Consider the following 24,653-nt stretch of genomic DNA (forward strand, 5'->3'; position numbering starts at 1 on the left):
GACCATCCTGGCCAAAATGGTGAAACCCCGTCTCTACTAAAAATACAAAAAAACAGCTGGGTGTGGTGGCAGGCGTCTGTAGTCCCAGCTACTCGGGAGGTTGAGGAAGGAAAATCGCTTGAACCTGGGAGGTAGAGGCTACAGTGAGCCGAGATCGCACCACTGCACTCCAGCCTGGTGACAGAGCGAGACTCCGTCTCAAAAAAAAAATAATAATAATAATTACAGATCGTAATAAATGCTAAGCAGAAAATAAGCATAATGCTATGATGGTTAATATGAATGATGGGGGAAGGCAGGAACCTATTTAGATAGGGAGGTCAGAAAAACCTGAGAGGCAGAATCATAAACTCCTGTCATACATCATCCTAATCCCTGCTGCAAAGCAGACACAACCCCTCCCCTCCCCTCCCCTCCCCTCCCCTCCCCTCCCCTCCCCTCTGCCAGATCTTAATACAACTCTCTTAAAAAGGCTGGGAGTAAAATGCCAAATGGAATAATTTCTCCAATGTCATATAATCAAGTCCTGCAGTGTGTTAGCTAATTTTGTGCCGTAGCATTGTCAAAAAATGTTTTCTGTGGCTGAAGAACGCCTATTTTCTTATTTTTACTCTTCTCCTCCCTTCTAAACTATTGCCATTTTCATTCTGACCTCCCACAAAGCAATGAGTTGAGTTTTCTCTGCAGTGACCATTGTGCAGTTGTAAGAATTTGGAGAGCAGCAGGAGCCTGCTGGGGCTGTGACTTTGTCTGGTGGCCTTGTTCTCAGAGAGAGAGAGAGGAAAAAAAAATGGGCTTAAGAGGAAGGATATAGATTGTGAACAAAGGAAGCCTTCATGGCTGCAAAAAAATAATGAGGACACACGATCAATGGCAGCATAGAGCTCCTTTCCTAAATATTTAAGACGGTGAATTCTCTGGAATTGTTTTGGTACAGTCTTACCTTGAGGCACAGGACAACCCCCAGCAGACTTAGGATGTCTCTTCATGTCCCAGGACACTATAACACAAAGTCTTTTAAAAAATTTGTCCCTTGACTTATTGTGTTCAAATGCTCTCCATTAGATACAACCAGCAATGCAATGCCAAAAAAAAAAAACGTATATTTGGAATTCCTTCAGATGATCTTTTCTTGGACATACTATTTAATTGCATGAGCTTTTCCAGATGTGAAGCTCACTCTTTGGGAAATGACAAAGAATTTGTGAATTAAGTAAGTTATCCTGCTTTTATGCATTTTTTCCCCGTGTGATTATATATTATCAACAGAATGTTGAGGTTAATCATATGAATTTGTCAGAAAATGCACTCTCAGAATTGTTTTGCTTAACAAAAGTCAAAATTTCTTAAAATGAAACCAGCTGTTGTACATTTATACCAAGATCAGGGTTAAATATTTAAGATCTCTTTATTGAGTCATTCCAAATGAGGTAACCAGTTCTCTTAAGACTAAATAGCATATCTCAAAAGCTATAATACATAGGAAAGAGTTTAATGTAAATTATACATTTACATTTACAAAAGAATTTCAACTGCTATCTCTTTTTCTTCTTAGAGACCTGCCTGTTTTTAGCAAACATTCTGCTTTAGAAAAATTACACTCATTTACTTTCCTAATCTTTTTGGCTTGATGCAATGCTAATACTATGAAATTCAGATTTGAAATAGCTGCATTTCCCTGGCCTGATGACAACCCTTATAGTCCATTTAGATGAAAGTAGCATTTGGAGCACTTTTGGTGTGAATTATCCATACAGCCACTCTCAGCTACTGGTCCCCATGCCACGTAGGAGTCTCTCCTCCTTCACCAAAGGCATTTGCTTCCCTTGGATTGTGTCTGGAAAGCTTACCTAGCCACAGGGGGCAATAGTGTCTCCAGCAATTCCTCAGAGAACACCCAACTTTGGGACAAAGTCTTAGACATTTATCACTCAGGAAGACAGTTATTTTATTCTACATAATTCTCAAGACAACTGAATAGATGATCAGCTTGGAGTGATGCTTCATGACCTCCCTTTTCCTTCACACTGGCTTCTAAGAACTAGCAGAAAGCTGGAGAAAACATTTTGCCTACAAAGACCAGGAGCACTATTTAGCCAGGGCTGTGATCACAGTTGTGAAAATATATATTCACTGGGTATAGGGAGCCGAGTCCTGGAAAAGATCAGAGATCAGGAAGTGAGATGATGGCATCAGCATAGAGACTCAAGGCGTCAAACATCCTCAGAGTCTTTTATAGTTTCTCTAGTGCATTTGCCTGGAGGTCTTTATCTGGATATTCTTCTCCTGTCTGTTGAAATAAGGGATAGAAAAGGGGAAGTAGTGCCCTTGGTAAAATAAATGCTAGTTTGGTGTGTAGGTAAGATGTCTGCAATCTGGAGAGTTTGAGATTGAGGTGGAAGAACCATATTTGAGCTACCACATGGAAAAAACATATCCGTGCACCTGTATTCATATATTTTCATAAGGTCTCCTGGTTTCCTACCCCAGGGAAGAAAGATAAGCATGTTGTCATATGGATTAGTTTGGGAAGAATACAAATGTTTATGAGCCATGTTTTTCCATTAAGTGAAAGTTTACTTAATGCTGTGAAAAAGTAAATATTCTTATAATTTAGATTATTAACTCAATGGATGGGAGAACTTGAATGAGAATTTGGACACTGCTTCTTATTTACTAAAATATTAACAGCTGGGCAGCTTTGAAAAGAAGTAGAATAGAGGCAGCTTTCTTATTTTTTTTTTTTTTCCTTTTGTGGCTGGAAGAGGTGCAGGCAGCCGAAGCTCATTACTATACGGGCTTCTTTTCTTGCTCTTTTGGTTGATTCCTCGCCTCTCCTACTAGGGAGAACTTGTAATCAAACTATACACTTTGCCTCTCAGGGACTCAGTTTCTTCCTCCAAAAAATTACTGAAAATCCCTTCCATCTGTAACATCCAGTGCTTTTATGGCTTAAAAGAAAAAAATCAGAGTCATAATTGCCATCATTAGGACAGGCTGCCTCAATCAACGTTTATTTAGTGCTTCTTTGGATCCTAACAGCCCCCCCACCCCCACCCCAACAAACTTGACCAGGATGGGATTAACTGAGGGGAAACCAGAGAGGAGAGACTGCCAAAGACCTGACATGCCTGAAGTCAGAGCATGGACTCTGATAGCAAAGCAACCTGACCTCGGCAAGGCTTCTCATCCTGCCTGGAAGGCAAGCCCCTCCCATCCTCGTTCCCCTACCCAACCCATAACTTGTCTTGATTTTGGTATTGAGATAATGAAGGGGAAAAATCAGATATGTAGCTATACATAAAGACTTTGATCCACCTATTTATCAATGAGGTAATGGTCATTATTTTTTATATCATGAGAAGGCCTACAATGACCAATGAAATGTATAAATGAGGTGGGGGAAGTAAAAATCTTTCAATTTTGGAAATGAAGAGAGACAGCTCTGAAAGAGATAGAGACAATGGTTAGCATTCCTAGTTTCTCTGCTGATGCCCGTTAGACCTGCTTCCTGACTTCTGCCAGGACTTAGCTCCTGCCACCAGGCAAATGTGTTCAAGAAGGCGTCTACGATCCTGCAGACACATCCACGTATCTGAAACCTGTGACAAATGAGGAAGTGAAGGGGATGCAATGATAGAGGTCAACAAGGCCCTGATTATGGGATCTATGCCAGGCTAGCCAACAGGCCCCCTCCCCTTTATTTGTAAGTTTGGGGCTTTATGATCAGATATGTCTTATGGAAGATCACACTGACTCTGATGGTGCTGGTTTGACTGAATCATTTGACTTTCTAGGACATACCTAGCACAGTAAACAGAGCATTACACCTACACTGAGAAATAGGTGAAAGAAAGTGCTCAAGAATCTAACATTAATTCCTCATGGCAGCACAGCTACAAGCTCAAACATAAAGACAAGTACGATGACTCTGAAAAAATAAGAATGAGTAGCATGTGCCCCTCTCCACACCAAGGCTGCGTACTTATGCTTTACCATTGATTATCTACTGATATGGGACCAATGCATGGTTTTTATGCCCTTATACCATTGAAATAGAAAAATAATCTTTCTTTCCCTACTTCGTGACCATGGATGAATCAGATCACCTTGTTACACTCATGCAATGGGCATAACTCAGAGAAACCCACCCAGTGTGGGAAACTGAGAGTCAAGCCCTTGTTCTGACACGAATTGGAGAAACCACAAAAATTGGCATGGCTTGTGCCTGCCCAGTTGGCATAACTGCTCTCAAATGGCCTTTGACACGCTCTGCTCCTGCCTCTGCTTGTTGGCGAGTTAAAAAATGCTCTGGATGAGTCAGCTGACTTTCTACTATAGCTTTTAGCATGGGCTGGGCAATTCTCTTGAAAAGGCTAAATCTGACTTCTACACATGTCAGTTTGATAAGGGCATAGGTGTATACTTCCCTGCTCTGTCAGGATAAACACGTGTTATGAAGTGAATCACTAGAGAAAACATCATGTTGCCAATAGTGTTGTTGCTGGAAGTATTACTTCTCCAATTAATGTGGGAATGCCTATATTCCCCCATTACTCTCCTGTTCAGCTCTGGTCTTCTGAAAAGCTGGTTGTCAAAATGACAGTTAGCACAGCTTTCCAAAATTGCTCACTCGTTGTGATTAGCTGCCATTGATTGCTGAGAGAGTCACTAAATGGATCATTTGATGACAACAACCATAGACGTGGGGGAAATGACTTCTTTCTTTTCTAGCAATAGGCAGCCTTTGCAATGGCCCAAAGTGATGAGTAACCAAAATGCTTTAAAAAAAAATTGACTTGTCATCATTTTCTTTAGTGACAGCACATTGCTCTTAAAGTAACAAACACATGTCAAGGTAGATTTTTTGAGCGTAGTCAAATTATAAATTGGGTTAGACTGTGGACTGAACCCCATTATTTCATTTTAATCTAGGGATTAATTCCTATTTCAATGGTACTCAAAATGTCATCCACAGATCCCTGGATGTACCAAGATCTTTCTGGGTGGTGTATGAGGTCCAAGCTCCTTTCATAATAATACTTACATACTACTTGTGCTTTAGATCTGTTGGCATCTCCACCGACTGCACCAAAGCAATGGTGGGTAAGACTGCTGGTGCCTGAGCGGAAATCAAGCCAGTGGCACAAACCATGCTAGCAGTCATTGTCTTCTTCACTACCACATGCTTGCAGTAAAATATCAGATGGCTTTTACTTAAAGATGACCTGATGAAGCAGGAAAAATAAATGATAAATTTTGTTAAATTTTGACATTGAGAATACCTTTTTTACTATTCTGTGTGACAAAATGGGAAGTAACACATAAACATACACTTGTGCTGTAGGTTGAAGTATCATGGTTGTCTAAAAAAAATTGTGTGCTTATTTGAGTTCCAAGTCAAATTAGGTATTTTTTTTCATGGCACACCATTTTCGTTAAAAGAATGACAAATGATAGCTGTTCTGACTTGGGTCTTTCGCGGATATTTTCTCAAAATTAACAAAGTTAGCTTGTTATTTCAACAGAATGGAATTTGTTGCCAATGACAGAATTTAAACTTTCAAGTAAAATTATGTTTTAGAACTTACATCTGTCACCAATAGCTTGACAGCTTTGCAGCATTTAAATTTGTTCTGGTAAGGTTAGTGGCAATAATAATGAATGTGATTTTTTGATATGGTGTAATGAAATTTGTCAAAATGTTGGAGACCTGCACAAAATAGTGAACAAGTGTTTTCCAAATGACCAATTTATGGTGTTACACAATCCTGTAGGGGTAAAAATCTCTGTTCAAAGTTTAAAACAGACCAGCGAGTTTTAGTGTAACAGAGTATGAATGGTTCACTGACATGGTTTCATGTTCCATATTGCAGCTGATACTCAAGAACTACTGCTTGTCAGATTGCAGTGTCATCATTATCTGAGAAAGGCATTAAAACCCTCCTCCCCTTTCCAACCAGAAGAGCAGATCATAACAGATTAAATACAGAAACTGATATAAGAATCCAGTTATCTTCTAATTAGTTTTTTTTTGTTTTAGAAAATACACCTGTCGTCACAACACATATTAGCTCTGCTGACATATAATGGGTTTATTTTAAAATAAATAATATTTTTAAAATTTAAGCTTTAGTTTTTGGTATGATAAAAATCCACAGACATAACCCACATACACAAAAGTTATTTGAAGTCCTCAATAATCTTTTAGCATGTACAGGGGCACTGAGACCAAAACACTTGAGAAGAGCTGTTTTATTTTAAGAACTGTGTGGTACCAAATCTTACCACAGCTATTATCATCAGCCTAATAGGAAACACTTGTGTTGAACTTAAATTAGAGGCATTCTATGGATTGATCATGTTATATACAACTAATTTTTTCCAGCTGGTCACATGACATCTGTTCACTGGAATATAAATAGCAATTATTTGGGGGACAGTTATTGGAGGCACGGAATAAAAAATCTGATAGTTAAGATTGCACTTATTAGAAACAGGTATTTCAACATTGTTTTAGGCATTTTGAAATGTAAACCTCCTTTAACCTTTAATTCTATAATGAATGACCAAAATTTTGCTGTAGAAGTAGGTATATTTGCTAACTTGGTATTTACAAATTTAAATAACAAACATATGTCTTTACCTCAGCTCTCATTTTGCATTTCTGATTATGACTTTCCTCTGCTCAGGCATACAGATTATCTCCATAAACACAGAGAAAAGTGCATCTCAACACCTTATCACACATTCAAAGTCCTTTGCAAATGGTCCTCACTAGCCTTATGTGCTGCTTTCCTTCTCCCTCTTGTCTACCTCCACTCACTCTGTACAACAGCCATGCTAAACTTTCTCCAAATACACCCTTTCCTTGTATATCTGGGGACGTTTGAATCCCCTGTTTCTACTCTTGAAATGCTTTTACTCCTCTTCTCCATGCATCAAACTCTCAATCAGGCCTCAAAATCAATGATAAATTTAACCTCCAATAAGAAGCTATGTTTTCATTCATTAATTCCCTCAACAAATGGGATTTGCTAGGCAATGGTCAGACATGGTCCTTGCTTTCATGTGTTATGTAAATAATCAATAAATGATAAATGGCACAATTGTGATGAATGTTTGTGTAGAAAAGTTTCAGGATGCGTTGAGGATCTGGAATAAGACGATTTTCCAGGGTCAGGGAAGGCTCACCTGAAGAAGTAATACTTGATCTGAGCACCAACTAATGATAGGGATAAACAGGAAAAGATGGGAGGAAAGTGCCTGAGGTAGGACAAGGCTTTGTAGCAAGAGGAAGCATGTGTAGAATAGGGTCAAGAAGAAGAGCACTGTGTCTGGTGTACAGTGAATGACAGCACAGGACGTTTGAATTTAAAAAGAGTGAAAACCAAAGCAGGCAAGACCATGTGAGCATGGTAATGAGTTTGTCTTTAACCTGAGACTTACGAAACCATTAAACTGCAAGGATAATAGATTCTCAGGTATGCATTTTGAACCAATCACTGTAGTTGTTGTAGGAGAACAGACTGGAGAGAGGTCAGAGACAAGGCAGGGAGATCTGTGATGAGGTTACTGTAATAGTCTAACTGCATAATAGTGGTTGCCTGGATTAGGAAGTAGAAGGAAAGAGGTGGATTTAAATGACTTCAGGCAGTGACATTGAAAGGATGCTGTGTGATGGATTGGCTATGTGGGGTAAGGGAGAGACAGGTGTCAGGGATGATAACTGGGATTCTAGCTTATGCAATTGAATGAGTGAAGTGTTCATCCATTGAGCCAGGCAGGCCCTAGAAGAGAGCAGGCTTAGGAGAGAGCTCCCGACTTCCCCAAGAAGAAGCAGTGACCACTGTAGCCATAGCGTCATACCATTATTACAGCACTTTTCATTGTGTATGGACATTTGCCCATTTTGAATTTGGGGTTGTTAGTATTGTCTGCCCTACAATGGAAGAACCCCCTGTTGTGTGAGCCTTTATAGGAGACAGAACACAACTTCCCAGTACAGAAAACAGAATGAATGAGATGCAATTTTTGTTCAACCCTGACATAAGGGTCTCAGACAGGTAAATTGGACTTTGGCAAATATTTGCTTCCATATAAGATTTCAAATTTTGAGTAAGTGGAGAAAAACTGAATTGATAATTGATTTCACTATAGCAGTGTTCAGTAGTGACCATAGAGGTGAGTAGCTGAGATGGCAGTGGTGTCTACCGTAAGCCGTGGCAGTGGTGCCTGTGGCAGCATTCTCATCAGGCTGTTTCTGCAGCATAAACTTTGCTATTAATCCTGCTGCTCATCCTCCCTTAATACCTACCCATTTTCTGAATCTGCTTCCATGGCCTTCTGACTGAGGATAAATTGATGATGATGATGATGACGATGACGACGACGGTGGTGGTGGTAGTGGTGATGGTGATGATGGTTAACAGAATGCTTAATATGAGTCAGGCCCTGCTCCAGTTAGTTCACATATATTCAATGCTTTAATCCTCCTGCCTTCATCTGACAAATGAAAATCTGAAGCCCAGAGTGGTTGAATAATTGGTTTATAGGTCCTACAGCTAGTAACAGATAAAGACAGAATGGAGACCTCAAAGCCTGGCTCCAGAACCAGCCTTCTGATTAAGAATGGATTCTGTGGCTTGTAACCAAGAACCCTGGCTGGTACATTTGGTTCTGTGGTCTGTTTTCCCCTGGAAGCCCAGAACATGTTAGGGGTAAACATTGGGTATCATTTTGCCTGACACAATACATTTGTAGTTGACATTCCGAGTACTCAGGGTAGCAGTGGGAATGGTTCTCCCGTGATTCATCTCCCCTCCTTCCCTGCGAGCACACATAGCCCTGCTACTTGCCTCTGCTCAACTGCTGCACGGGGTGGGATAGCAGCACCGCACTCTTTGGTAAACGCTTTCTCCACTCCATGGTACTGTTAACCCAGGGTTGCAGGTGCCAAAGCAGGAATGAAAGCTCCCATTGTACAACACTCGTGCAAGGGATCCATGTTCAGGTTTCTGTGGGGACAAGGGAATGCTGAAAGCCAGCTGACAACAAAACAAGACAGAGTGAAACTGTGTAGTTTCGATTCCCCGGGAGTGGGGAAGCCCGTTTTTTCAGAGCAGCTGTAGCAGCTCAGAAACATGTAGTGTCTACATTGCATGTGCAGAGCACTTTGTGCACAGAACCAGCAAAGCAACAGCCCCTGAAGGTGATGCTGACCTTCCCTGGGGACTTCCTGCTGCTCTTTAAGCCTTTCAGTACTGAATTTGAAAAAGGTCAACAAGGCTGAATTTGGGATGAGGGCTCTTTGACCGAAAAGCTCCTCAGAGGACAAAGGAACTGGGAGTCGGGTCTGGGATTACTCTGTGGCTTCCAGGCTACTGATGTGGGACATCACATGGCACAGTCTCTCTGGAGCTTCCTTACCAGAGAGTCAGTGCAGAACTGCAAAGTTTCCCTGATGTTCTTGGATAACTTGTGACCTAAAAACCATTCAAACTGTGTTGGAAAGACAAATTGTTCCTGCCCTAAAATCTTTGAGGACTGCAAGATTCTCTCACTTGAGCCCAGAGAGAAAAAGCAGTTCTGGACTGTCCTTGAAACTTCACTTCCTTTCCTAAGACTAAGACAGGATCTGAGGGAGCAAAAATGCATCAGTGAATGTGGGCTTCCATTCCCATGCACCACCACCCTCACCCCTGTTCTGGAAGGAGGTGGCAGTCCCCACCATTCTAATGTATGTGGTGCTCTCTGCTGGCAGCTAAAATCTTTTTGTTCCCTGAAACAGGATGCCTCTGTAATGCTGAGTCACTAAACCACAGAGAGCAGCTGAGAGAGGATTTGGCTCACAGCCAGTGTCTGGGACCTTACATGCTCTAGAAGACCTTCCTTCACCTGTTGTATGATCAACTACCCTTCCTATCAAAATGCAGTTGTAATTAAAACCCCTGCTTTTCTTCTTCTCTCTCGCAGTAGCTCTCTACTTGGGGTTGTCCTGCCCTCCCGACTGGACCAAAGCTGCAGCTCCTCTTCTACAGGCAGGGTGCCTATCAGGAAAATGGATCTTTTGTTTCTCTGGTTTTTTTTTTTGTTGTTGTTTGTTTTTTTTTCATTTTGTATTGTTTTTCCAAATGGTAGATCCAAGGGCAACAGTGTCATGAGGCAGGGGTAGGGCCAAGGAATGCTTTGATGGGAAGGGGAGGGGGGCAGACATAATGCCTGTCCTTCACAGCTTCCATTAGCAAGCACCCCCACTCCATATATGTGTTAAAACTAGTTGAAACAGTATGTTTTCTACGCAAATACAACTCTAAGACAAGTCCCCCAGCGCCACTTTCTTGTCAGATCATTGCTACTACCCAAGCTCCTGATACAGAAATTCTTGGTGCTGACACAACCACCTGGATCAGAGACCAAAACCAGCTTCTAAAGGTCACAATCTATACCATCACTCATTTTTCATAACTGACTTTGTTAATTCCTACCCATCTCATGTTGCCTTCAGAATGGCTATTCGCCGACAGTATCCATCACAATAATGAGAAATAATAAAAAAAAAGTAGCAGGAAACCATAGTTATCCTTCTTTAAGCCAAGAAGACACACATCAGAAAGGCTGATAGTGGGTTATCAGAAGAAAATGTATTTGCAGACTTACTTTGTAATTAAAATGTGAGAAAAGCAAGGTGCATAATTGTATTTATTTAAAAAATGGCTGGAGGAGTGGAAAAGGAGTATGTATAGCGGTGTGTGTGTGTGTATATATATATGTATATATCTTGCAGATGGGTAAACTATCTGGAAGGATTCACAAAATTAATAGTGGCAAATAATTATTGGCACTTATTTTGTGACAGGTACCATTCTAAGCATTTTACAAATATTCACTTAATTCTCATAAAAACTCCATGTGGGAGGTATTTGATTATCCCCATTTTTCAGGCCAGAGAACCAAGGCACAGAAAGGTTAATTATTCTGCCTGAAGTTACATGTCTGGAGAGTGCAGAGCCAGAATTAGACCTGAACAAGCTGTTGGCTGCCTCTCGGAAGGAGAACTGGTTGGCACAAGAACAGGAGTGAGGAGAGAGACTTTTCCTTTTATATCTCTTTGTACCTTTTGAATTTTGAACCACAAATTTGTAATATATAGTCAGTGCATAAATGAATATATATTTAAATTAATTTAATAAAATAACTTAGAAATATAACATTAAAAATTTATATTAAAAATCAAGGAAAACATTTATGTTTTTTCTCTACCAACTATGCTATCCTAGAGAGTCGGTAATAGTACAGTGGTTAATGACTCAGAGGCAGACTGCCTGAGTTCAAATCCTGCTTCTGCCAATAAACTTGAACAAATTTATATTCTCTCTGTGCCTGTGTGGGTTATTTTAAGGATTAAATAAGTTAATACATGTAAAGTGTTTAAAAGAGTATTTGGCACATACTAGTGGCTAGATATATATTAGCTATCATCATCTAAAGTTAAAAACCTAAACGCATTCAGTCAATAAATATTGAGAGTTTATAGTATACCGGACATCGTTTTAGGCTCTAGATATAAAGCAATGAATAAAACAGAAAAAAAATTTAAAGATCCTTGCCTTTATGAAGCTATTAAGTCCTCAGAGACTGAGAGAGAACATTACATGGGGCAAGAAAATAAAACAGGCACGATAAGGTAGGAGAATAAGTGATTGAAAAAGAACATAGGATATATAGTATCCATTCACATCAGCAAAGTCTCATGGCATGTCACATCTTAGGCAAAGAATGGGATTCACAGATTACATGGTATAGAATCACTTCATTATTCTCAGAATTTATATAAACCCCTAAACCTAGGCAAAAGTAACAATAATTTCTCATATAATTTATTTACACATCCTGTCTACTTCCAAAGGGGATTTACAGTGGAATATAACCAGAAAATTCATTTTGAAAAGAAAAAGATAACTCATATATGTGTACTTTGGAACTAGAAAAGACTCTAGAAAAATTCTAGTAGTAACTTAAATAGCCTTCTGAAAAGTAAATCTTTTCAGACTAGTTTCATTTCTGTGTGACTTGATGGTCAAGAAAGCACTGTGATGTGAATTTATTTCAGAATCATGTCAGGGGAATGTGTTAAGAGAAACAGCCTGGCTGATCGAACCGAGACACACATTCATTGATTTCACAGCCAATATTCCTTTGGGCGTGGTTTCGAAGTTTTGGAAAATAGGAAAAAACTTTAAAGAGAGGTTGAAAAAATCAAGAAGTAAAGTAAGGGCCCGTGGGCAATGACATCCTGAGGTGGAGGGATGGACAGCCTGGGCATGGAATGGCTTCTCGCTCCCTGGAGGGGTACACTTTTCACCTAATCCCAAATGTCTTTCCTAGGCTTGTTTCTCTCTCAAATAATTAGCTTTCCTGAATGCCCAGCAAGGACCATTGTAACTACTTGGTGCTTTCTTTGCTCTTATTTGCATCCACATGGTATCCTCTCTGAGAAGTACTCTGGCTGAGCTCATATGCATAGCAAGACAAAGTAGAACATAATGAGGCTATACATGATAGGTGCATACTAATTTCTGATGTTACTTTAAGAAGATTTCAGAACAGCATTTTGCTTCAGTTTTTGTTACGGGAAAATCCATTTTTGTTGTTGTTGCTACGAGTGAATCCAATTTTTCTACATTAATTAGTAAAATTCTCTCTCTCCTTGTAAATTCTACAAGGGCAAGAATTTTTGACTATTTTCTTCATTGTTATATCCCCAGCACTTAGAGCAGTGCCTAAAAGGACACACCAGATGTTCAATAAATACTTTTTGCATAAATGAAGAAAATAGACATAGAACCCACAAAGTAAACGATGTTAAATTCTCATAAGAGTTGAGGAACCGAGACCCAAAGAGTTTATTGGATGTACCTTGGGCCACAAACTGGAATGCATCCCTGGTCTGTGTGACTCTGAATTCTACCTTCTCTTTGTAATGCCGAACAAAACCATACCAATACTCTCCAGCTTCACCTTAGATCTAAAGGAACAGAATGCCTACATGGGCTATGGTGCTGCATTGAGGTTTAGTTTGTTTGTGCTGTCTTTTCACAGAATTGAGAGATTTTTTTTTAAAATAGAGATCCCTATATTCTGCAGTGCATGCGTCTAGCTCTCCTCTTTTCCCATACATGCCACTCACCTGCATGCAGATAAAATACAGGTGCCATGGAAGATGAACAGCATCTGAGCACCAAAGCAACACAACAGGTGTTTCTAGGAGTCCCTGGACTATATCAACACTGCTAACTAAACACATAGGAAAAGAAACTATGAAACTCTGCGAAAGCAAGGGTTTCTGTTTCTTTTGATCACTGAGAACTACCAAGCACATAGTATATCATCTAAAAAAATAGAGCTGAAATACTAAGGAAAACATAAAACCAAGAAAAATATATACCTTGGTTTTAACTCATTGCCATACCTGAAATAGCCAGTTTGAATATTCATTGATTTCATTTTCCATACTTTGAAATGATTTGCTATGCATTGGTGAACATCAGAGAAAGGGTAATGAAAACAACTCATGGAAAGGTGTAAGATATCTCCTTCTGCTGTTCTGATAAGTAATTTTGAAGCACCCACACATTTTATTATATTCTATTTTGATATACTAAATATGACCAGTAGGAATTTTGCTTGATTTATAACTAATATTTTCTTAAGTGCTCTTAGTTTTGTTGCTTCTGTATCCAAAGTTTGTTTCAATCCTGCTGCATGAGTTTTATTCCTGAGGGCCACTTTCTGAAAGCAGAATAGCTAATTCTGGAACACAATCCCATGGAGGTTAACTGTCCTACAAGCTCAGCACACCAAGGGGAGCCTCACATGGAAAGTGCTCATGCCGAAGGCAGGAATTCATGAGACGTAGCAAACATTTATAAATATTTAAATAGAAACCACTGCCATGTCCAGCCTTAAGCCTTTGCTTGATCAAAATTCTATCACATAGCAGGGGGTTGCTTTTTCTAGCTGTGATAACCAGAACAATTTTCCCATGCTACCAAGTTAAAGAGAAGAGAGCTTTAATATATATATATATATATATATATATATATATATATATGAGGTAATGTGACCAAGAGGTAGCCCCTGGGTGGGGAAAGGAAGTGTTGTGGACTTCGGTCTGATCTGGAATCCATGAGATTTCAACAAAGGCTTTTACCTCTTTCCTGGAAATAAGTGTGATTGTTGGAAAAGAGGAAGAACAGGCTGAGCCCCACCAACAGAACAACAGAGCTCTCCCTCCTTGCTTAGTTTCTTTAAGGATCAAGACCAGTTTTACCGTGTGATAAATGAATGCAGACCTTTCTACCGAGGTAATAAAGAGGTCATTACTTCATAAAGTATGAAGATTTACAAAGTATGGTAATGTCCTAACAAAACCTAAGCAATGTTTCACTCTCATTAGAGTGCTTTGAATGTGAATAAAGAACATGTGAAGACTGATACATTATTTAATCAGTCACAAAGACCACAGTTCAGATGTCGAGTTCACATCTTTTAATTTGATGTCTACAATTATTTGTTCGTAAGACCACAGGTGATTTACTGAAAAGAGCTATGCTTGTTGGAAACTACTTTGTTTAGAAATATGCCCTGTGCTCCCATTTCAAATATTGCATCAGTGAAAAAGAAAGAAAACATTTCATTGAAAATTCCCTTGTGTTTTCTGTTCCATCGATACCATGATTTATTTTCTTCATGAAGAACAAGGAGTCACCAAAATTTCAAAAATATTTTCCATGATACCAGGGCTAATTTTTCCGAGGCGTTTATCTTGAATAAGCCAAGCAACTTCCAAATGCATTTTTATGTCATTTGGGAGTATTTTTCTCTGCTTTTCATTATTACATCTTTTCAATTTTTGCCAACCCGATTGTGAAATGATAAAAGAAAAATCTAGCTCCTGCCATTATTAGTCAAGCAGGTAGGATTTGGATTAGTTGAGGTTATAGAATGCCTTCTAGTATTGTGTTAATCATAGGTAAACAAGGCACTTGTATTTAGAACAAACATTCTAGGAGGGAAATAATATTATTATCTATTTGTTGTAAGTTTTTGATAATTCTAACTCTATCTGATACTTCTTCCCCCATTCTCCTCCCACTGTCTGGAGGTGACTGATAATGTTGTCTACCAACCGTTTTCAAGATCTTTAAATAATAAAATTGTAACATTGTGCTTTTCTGTTTGAGCAGAAGTGCTTCTGTGATTAGTGATGTTTTGGTAGTATGGAAAAATAACAGCCCTGTAACTAGTCCTGTCTTACTGTAATCTATCTGAGGTTATATAGTCAGAGAGTTATAGATAATCCACAATATTTAAATGATATCTTCTCCCTGCTTTGTACTGATCAAGAGGAAAGTTGTATCCAATTCCATGTTTGCTTGAAGAATGCACCTATGTAGAGGTACAGAGCAATTTTTCATGTGTCTGACTTCCTGCTTGGGGTCAATGGTAGATTTATTTTTAGCTCAAATGACTTGGAAGTTATATGTAAAAAAAGGTGTTATTTCATATACACATCAGCTCATTGATGTGCACATATGAGTTAGGAACAATTTGTATTTTGACTTGTCTTGCTTTGCCTTTTCTATATGCTAAATAATGCAAGAAGAAAGAGCTAAACTGTAGCCCTGAGTGTATCTAAACTTCAACTCATTCCAAATTTTAAAAATTTTATTCAATTATTTTCTCAAAATTCTTATGACAAAGCAAATGGCCCTAGACAGTTCTGCTGATGATGGGAAGACAGCAAAGTAAAGAGAAGAAAACAGATATAAAAGAATTTTTCACATCACTCAGGAAAGGTTATCTTTCCTATTCCTCACTCTCTCAATATCCTTCTAGAAGTGGTGCCTAAAATAACAAGATGATAAGCCAGGCCCAACAATGAGCCCAGTGAGTTCTTAGGAAATAAGACCTCTTGGGCAATGGACTCCAATAGGAAGAGTCAGAGACAGTCCCATTGGACTGAAGGCTGCCTCTTCGTATCAGCTCTGACTGCTACTCACATCATGGTCACTGCCACCCTCCTTTGAGAAAATATTTTGTTAATTTTCAATTTGTTTTGCTGACTACTAAAGGAATACCCCAAAAGGTTAAAAAGGATGTGAATAGATAATTAACTAATTAACAAGGAAAGAAATCCAAGTGGCTACAGAATTTTTGAAAAGCCGCTGAAGTCTGGTTTTAAACTGATAAGAACAGATCCTAACCCAAAGGCTGAGAAGCAATTAGGGTCTGGGTTTAAAATGACCAGATAACATTAGACATTTTTTCTCATCTCCCAGAAATCACCCAAATGCAACAGAAGTTACAAGACCCAGATGTACTTACTCCAGTTTTGATTAAACTAACAGACTTTTGAAACTCAGAACCACAAAATAGAAGGAAAGGCTGCCCAAAGTTATAATAGGCAACAGGGAAGTGGGAAAGATATGAAACATTCATGTAGCTGCCCATCTCAGAGAAAGCAGAGCACAATTCTCCTTCCAATGGCACAGCCCGAGGAGAAGAACAACTCGTGACACAGTGGGAAAGCAGTGTATGAGTTGGTTCACTGTGCCTCCCTGGATTTTTTTTTTTTTTTTGGAAGGAAATCTAAAAAATATGACAGTGTGACAAAACAGGGATTTATAAAGAAAAGTCATTTTGGAGGAAGCAGTCTGTGAGACCATGAGAGAAGAAGAACTTACTGCATTATGGGTAATTCTGCAGGGCAGTTCTCAGCTCACTGAGAGAACTAATGGCTAAAAATATTCAATACAGCCACGGCCACATGCCTATATAAACCTGAATTAAATAGCCCACTAAGAGTTTACCTCATTTATATGTGAGTAATCGTCAAAAGGAAACTATCATATGACATCAGAATTTTTCAGAAGTGGGAATAGGATGAGAAATAAGAAAAAACAGGTATTTCACCAAAGAAGATATATAGATAGAAAATAGCATATAAAAAGATGCTGAATACCATGTGCTATTGGGTAATTACAACGTGAAACAACAATGAAGGATTATTGTACACAGAATGGCCAAAATTCAAAACGCTTACAACACCAAATGCTGGTGAAGATGTGGAGGACTGGGAACCTCATTGACTGCTAGTAGACATGCAAAATGCCACAGACACTTTGGAAGACAGTTGGACAGTTTACTAGAAAACTAAACAGTGTTACCATACGATCCAGGAATTGCAGTCCTTGATATTTACCCAAATGAGTTGAAAATGTATGTTCATAAGAAAATTTGTTCACAGGAGTTCATAGCAGTTTTATTCATTATTGCTAAAACTTGGAAGCAACCAAGATATTCTTCAGTAGGTGAATGGATAAATAAACTGTTGTATATCCAGGCAATGAAATACTATTCAGCACTAAAAAGAAATAAGAAGTGACATCAGTAAGATGGTGGGCTATGAAGCTACAGACTCTCTTTTCCCCACAGAGAAACTGAGTTAAAAAAATATACGAACCAGAATACCGCTGTGAGAACTGCAGAGACCAGTTAAGATGCTACAACACCCAGCCATTGTAAAAGCAATAAGGATTCCAGTGAAAAGAACAGAAAAATCTTCAGCATTTGTGCCCCTTCCTCTGTGCAGTGTAGTAGAGAGCTACTGGGAGAAAACTTCCCATATCAGGATTCCTCCCTCAGGGCATGTGTAAAAGGTGAATCATGCATCCAACTTTATGGCTCATCTGGGGGTGCTTGAGGGACTAGTTTCTGTCTTGCCTAATCCAGAGCATTGATGGGATCAGTGCCAGAGTTTGAAAGCAGATGAAAAGAGATGAGCCCACATTGGAGCTGCAGTTCCACAGTTATCAGAAGGAGCAAAAGATCAGAAAAGGTTTGAGAAGTCCTAGAACCTCCAGCAGGGCCGATTGGTGAAGGTCTTCCCCTTTACAAAGTCAGCATACAAAACATGTGAGTGGTGGTGGTTTTTCCAAATGCCTAAATCCCAGCAAAAAATATTATAAGGTATAGTGGACAGATGTTTGTGTTTCCTCCAAAAGCTGTATGTTAAAATTGAAGCCTCAATGTGATGGTATTTAGAGATTGGGTCACTGAGAGGTAACTAGGTCATAAAGGTGAAGCCATCATGAGTAGGATACCCTTATAAGAAGAAGTCAGAGAACAAATTTGCCTTCTGCTGGTCATGTGAGGTTATATGGCTGTCTGCAACTTGGAAGAAGGACCTTGCCAGAGTCTGATCATGCTGTCACCATGATATTGAACTTCCAGCCTCCAGAACTGTGAGAAATATGTTTATGTTCTTGATAAAGTAACCCAATTTATGATATTTTGTTATAGCAGCCTGAAATAAAACACAAGGCATCTAAAGAAGCAAAAAACACATGGCCCACTCAATGGAACAAAATAAAACTCAAGAACCCAACCTCAAAAAACATATACATATATCACCTGCCTGATAAAGAATTTAAAATAACTATCATAAAAAATACTCAGTGGGCTCAAAGAGAACACTGTCAGAAAACTAAGCAAAGTCAGGAAAACAATGCCTGAACAAAATAAGGGTATCAACAGAGATAGAAATTATAAAGAACCAAATAGAAATTCTGTAACTGAAAAATGCAATAACTAAACTAGAAAGTTTACTGGAATGGCTCAATAGCAGACTTGATAAGGCAGATGAAAAAATCAGCAAACATGAAAAGAGGTCATTTGAAATCATTGAGTCAGAGGAGCACACAGAAAAAAGAATGGAGAAAAGTGAAGATCGCTTACGAGACTGTTGAGACACTATTAAGAGTATCAACATACACGTCATGGAAAACTCTGAAGGAGAAGAGAGAAAGACGAAGAGAGCCTTTTTCAACAAATAATGTTTGAAAATTTTCCATATCTGAGGAAAGAAACGTCGACATACAGACTCAAGAAGCTTATAAACTACAGCTAGGATAAATCCAAAGAGAACCACACTGAGAAACATTATAAGCAAACTATGCAAGGTCAAAGACAAAGAAAAAGTCTTGTTTTTGAAAAGCAGAAAGAGAAAAGTGATTTGTCTCATGTAAAGGGGTTTCCATTTACTTATTAGTGGATTCCTCAGCAGAAACTTTGTAGAATGGAAGAGAATGGGGTGATATATTCAAAGTATTGAAGGAGACAAAAACCTGTCAACCAATGGTATTGTATCTAGCAAAACTATCTTTTGACATGTAAAAAATTAATACTTTCTCAGATAAAATGTGAGAGTTCTTTACTACTAGGCTTGCTCTATAGAAAATGCTAAATAGAATCCTTCAAGTTCAAATGAAAGGATAGTAGATATCTACATGCAGCCATAAAAAATAAGGTTCTCTGGCGAAGGTAAATACATAGAAAAATATAGCAACCTGTAGTATTGTCATTTTTGGTACACAGAATTTAAATACAAAAAAACCTGTAAATCCATGTTAATGGGTCTATATTTAAAGATGTAATTTGTGACATCAATGACATAAAATGGGAGATTAGAACTGTAAAGAAGTGGAGTTTTAATACGTGATTGAAGTTGTTATTTTAAATAGAATGCTATAACTTTAAGATATTTTATATATTTTCAATGGTAGTCACAAAGAAAATAACTATAGAGTATACACAAATGGAAATAGAAAGGGAATCAAAGGATATCACTAAAAAGTCAACAAAACATGAAGGAAAGGAGTAAGAGAAAAGGAGGGACAAGAAAGCTACAAGATAAAAAGAAAACAATAAACAAAATGACCATAAATCCTTATGGGTAATTACTTTAAATGTCAATGGATGAAATTTCCCAATCAAAAAACATAGGTCGGTTGAATGATTTTTTTTTAAAGGATCAAACTATGTACTGTCAAAAAGAGACCCATTTTAGATCTGAGGACATACATAGGTTGAAAGTTTAAGAATGGAAAAAGATGTTCTATGCAAATAATAACCAAAAGAGAGCAGGAGTGGCTATACTAACTCAGACAAAATAGACTTTAAATCAAAACGTGGTGCAAGAGACAAATAAGGGCATTATATAATGTTTAAAAAGGTCAATTTACCAAGAAGATATAATAGTTATAAATATTTATGCTCCAAACCTTAAAGCTCTGAAATGCATGAATGAAACTTTGACAGAATTGAAAGGAGAAATGGACTGAAGCACAATCGTACTAAGAGATTTCAGTACTCCACTTTCAGTAGTGGCCACAACAACCCCAATGAAGATTAATAAGGAAATAAAGGACTTGAAAAACTCTACAGACTAACTAAACCTAACAACATTACAGAACAGTCCACCCAACAGCAGAAGAATATACATTTTCTCAAATGCACATGGAACATTCCATCAAGCTATAAAAAGACATGGAATAATGTTAAATGCATATTAGTAAGTGAAATAAACCAATCTGAAAAGTCTATATACTATATAGTTTCCACTATATGAAATTCTAAGTAAGGCAAAACTATAGAGACAGTAAAAATATTAATGGTTGCCAGTGGTTAGATGGGAGTGATGAATAGGCAAAGCACAGAGAAATTTTAGGACACTGAAACTATTCTATATAATAGTATAATATGATACAGAACACAGCACACATGTCATTATGCTTGTCAAAACCCATAGAATGTAAAACACCCAAGAGTGAACTCATGAAATGTGTAATACCAAGAATGTACATTATGGACTTTGGGTGATAATGATGTGCCATTGTAGGTACATCAATTGTAAAAAGTGCAGCATGATAATGTGGAATGCTGATAGTGGAGGAGGTCATGTGTATGTGGGGGCAGGGAAATATGGGAACTCTGTACTTTTTGCTCATTTTCTCTGTGAATCTAAAACTGCTCTAAAAATTAAAGTCTATAAAAAAGGATGTATTCCTATATAACAAAAGGTCGTTCAAGGAATTTTGGTTAATATAAAATAAATTGTAGATCAATATGCTCAGTATTATGTTTTTGTAAAATTATATACATGTATATCTATGTGTATATAATGTATGTGTATATATACACACACATAAATAGTCTGGAAATACAAACTAATTTTTTTTCTAGTAAGCAGAGATCAGGGGAACAAGTGGGGAGATGTCTTTTATTTCATACATTTCTTTTTTTTAATTTTTATTATACTTTAAGTTCTAGGGTACATGTGCACAATGTGCAGGTTTGTTACATATGTATACATGTGCCATGTTGGTGTGATGCTTCCATCAACTCGTCAGCACCCATCAACTTGTAATTTACATCAGGTATAACTCCCAATGCAATCCCTCCCCCCTCCCCCTTCCCCATAATAGGCCCCGGTGTGTGATGTTCCCCTTCCTGAGTCCAAGTGATCTCATTGTTCAATTCCCACCTATGAGTGAGAATATGCGGTGTTTGATTTTCTGTTCTTGCGATAGTTTGCTGAGAATGATGGTTTCCAGCTGCATCCATGTCCCTACAAAGGACACGAACTCATCCTTTTTTATGGCTGCATAGTATTCCATGGTGTATATAGGCCACAGTTTCTTAATCCAGTCTGTCACTGATGGACATTTGGCTTGATTCCAAGTCTTTGCTATTGTGAATAGTGCTGCAATAAACATACGTGTGCATGTGTCTTTATAGCAGCATGATTTATAATCCTTTGGGTATATACCCAGTAATGGGATGGGTGGGTCAAATGGTATTTCTAGTTCTAGATCCTTGAGGAATCGCCATACTGTTTTCCATAATGGTTGAACTAGTTTACAGTCCCACCAACAGTATAAAACTGTTCCTATTTCTCCACATCCTCTCCAGCACCTGTTGTTTCCTGACTTTTTAATGATTGCTGTTCTAACTGGTATGAGATGGTATCTCATTGTGGTTTTGATTTGCATTTCTCTGATGGCCAGTGATGATGAGCATTTTTTCATGTGTCTGTTGGCTGTATGAGTGTCTTCTTTTGAGAAATGTCTGTTCATAGCCTTTGTCCACTTTTTGATGGGGTTGTTTATTTTTTTCTTGTAAATTTGTTTGAGTTCTTTGCAGGTTCTAGATATTAGCCCTTTGTCAGATGAGTAGATTGCAAAAATTTTCTCCCATTCTGTAGGTTGCCTGTTCACTCTGATGGTAGTTTCTTTTGCTGTGCAGAAGCTCTTTAGTTTAATTAGATCCCATTTGTCAATTTTGGCTTTTGTTGCCATTGCTTTTGGTGTTTTAGACATGAAGTCCTTGCCCATGGCTATGTCTTGAATGGTATTGCCTAGGTTTTCTTCTAGGGTTTTTATGGTATTAGGTCTAACATTTAAGTCTCTAATCCATCTTGAATTAATTTTCATATAAGGAGTAAGGAAAGGATCCAGTTTCAGCTTTCTACTTATGGCTAGCCAATTTTCCCAGCACCATTTATTAAATAGGGAATCCTTTCCCCATTTCTTGTTTTTGTCAGGTTTGTCAAAGATCAGATGGCTGTAGATGTGTGGTATTATTTCTGAGGACTCTGTTCTGTTCCATTGGTCTATATCTCTGTTTTGGTACCAGCACCATGCTGTTTTGGTTACTGTAGCCTTGTAGTATAGTTTGAAGTCAGGTAGCGTGATGCCTCCAGCTTTGTTCTTTTGGATTGTCTTGGCAATGCGGGCTTTTTTTGGTTCCATATGAACTTTAAAGCAGTTTTTTCCAATTCTGTGAAGAAACTCATTGGTAGCTTGATGGGGATGGCATTGAATCTATAAATTACCTTGGGCAGTATGGCCATTTTCATGATATTGATTCTTCCTATCCATGAGCATGGTATGTTCTTCCATTTGTTTGTGTCCTCTTTTATTTCACTGAGCAGTGGTTTGTAGTTCTCCTTGAAGAGGTCCTTTACATCCCTTGTAAGTTGTATTCCTAGGTATTTGATTCTCTTTGAAGCAATTGTGTATGGAAGTTCATTCATGATTTGGCTCTCTGTTTGCCTGTTACTGGCGTATAAGAATGCTTGTGATTTTTGCACATTAATTGTATCCTGAGACTCTCCTGAAGTTGCTTACCAGCTTAAGGAGATTTTGGGCTGAGACAATGGGATTTTCTAAATATACAATCATGTCATCTGCAAACAGGAACAATTTGACTTCTTCTTTTCCTAACTGAATACCCTTTATTTCTTTCTCTTGCCTGATTGTCCTAGCCAGAACTTCCAACCCTATGTTGAGTAGGAGCGGTGAGAGAGGGCATGCCTGTCTTGTGACAGTTTTCAAAGGGAATGCTTCCAGTTTTTGCCCATTCAGTATAATATTGGTTGTGGGTTTGTCATAAATGGCTCTTATTATTTTGAGATACGTTCCATCAATACCTAGTTTATTGAGAGTTTTTAGAATGAAGAGCTGTTGAATTTTGTCAAAGGCTTTTTCTGCATCTATTGAAATAATCATGTGGTGTTTGTCTTTGGTTCTGTTTATATGCTGGATTACGTTTATTGATTTCTGTATGTTGAACCAGCCTTGCATCCCAGGGATGAAGCCCACTTGATCATGGTAGATAAACTTTTTGATGTGCTGCTGGATCCAGTTTGCCAGTATTTTATTGAGGAGTTTTGCATCGATGTTCATCAGGGATGTTGGTCTAAAATTCTCTTTTTTTGTTGTGTCTCTGCCAGACTTTGGTATCAGGATGACATTGGCCTCATAAAATGAGTTAGGGAGGATTCCCTCTTTTTCTATTGATTGGAATAGTTTCAGAAGGAATGGTACCAGCTCCTCTTTGTACCTCTGATAGAATTCAGCTGTGAATCCATCTGGTCCTGGACTTTTTTTGGTTGGTAGGCTACTGATTATTGCCTCAATTTCAGAGCCTGCTATTGGTCTATTCAGGGATTCAACTTCTTCCTGGTTTAGTCTTGGGAGAGTGTAAGTGTCCAGAAAATTATCCATTTCTTCTAGATTTTCTAGTTTATTTGCATAGAGGTGTTTATAGTATTCTCTGATGGTAGTTGTATTTCTGTGGGGTCAGTGGTGATATCCTCTTTATCATTTTTTATTGCATCTGTTTGATTCTTCTCTGTTTTCTTCTTTATTAGTCTTGCTAGCGGTCTATCAATTTTGTTGATCTTTTCAAAAAACCAACTCCTGGATTCATTGATTTTTTGGAGGGCTTTTTGTGTCTCTATGTCCTTCAGTTCTGCTCTGATCTTAGTTATTTCTTGCCTTCTGCTCACTTTTGAATGTGTTTGCTCTTGCTTCTCTAGTTCTTTTAATTGTGATGTTAGAGTGTCAATTTTAGGTCTTTCCAGCTTTCTCTTGTGGGCATTTAGTGCTATAAATTTCTCTCTACACACTGCTTTAAATGTGTCCCAGAGATTCTGGTATGTTGTATCTTTGTTCTCATTGGTTTCAAAGAACATCTTTATTTCTGCCTTCATTTTGTTATGTACCCAGTAGTGATTCAGGAGCAGGTTGTTCAGTTTCCATGTAGTTGAGCGGTTTGGATTGAGTTTCTTAGTCCTGAGTTCTAGTTTGATTGCACTGTGGTCTGAGAGACAGTTTGTTATAATTTCTGTTTTTGTACATTGCTGAGGAGTGCTTACTTCTAACTATGTGGCCAATTTTGGAATAAGTGCAATGTGGTGCTGAGAAGAATGTATATTCTGTTGATTTGGGGTGGGGAGTTCTGTA

General features: G+C 38.3%; 3 long non-coding RNA genes across 6 annotated transcripts in view; 1 reads left to right on the plus strand and 2 right to left on the minus strand.

Moving 5' to 3' along the window:
* Window positions 1–24,653, plus strand: part of LOC117070890 — a 749,288-nt gene that overhangs the window by 240,086 nt on the left and 484,549 nt on the right. The gene's annotated exons all lie outside the window — the stretch shown is intronic.
* LOC117070891 lies at window positions 1,566–8,523 on the minus strand. The gene is made up of 3 exons (XR_004432094.1): window positions 8,318–8,523; window positions 5,048–5,228; window positions 1,566–2,154 (listed from the first exon to the last, which is right to left on the minus strand). It is a non-coding gene; the product is annotated as an uncharacterized LOC117070891 (long non-coding RNA).
* Window positions 8,864–24,653, minus strand: part of LOC117070889 — a 39,277-nt gene continuing 23,487 nt past the window's right edge. The window contains exon 5 of the long non-coding RNA XR_004432089.1: window positions 8,864–9,017. This is a non-coding gene — a long non-coding RNA (uncharacterized LOC117070889). The remainder of the gene's footprint in view (window positions 9,018–24,653) is intronic.

Source organism: Trachypithecus francoisi, unplaced genomic scaffold (assembly GCF_009764315.1).
Source record: "Trachypithecus francoisi isolate TF-2019V2 unplaced genomic scaffold, Tfra_2.0 Lachesis_group3, whole genome shotgun sequence".
Taxonomy (NCBI): Eukaryota; Metazoa; Chordata; class Mammalia; order Primates; family Cercopithecidae; genus Trachypithecus; species Trachypithecus francoisi.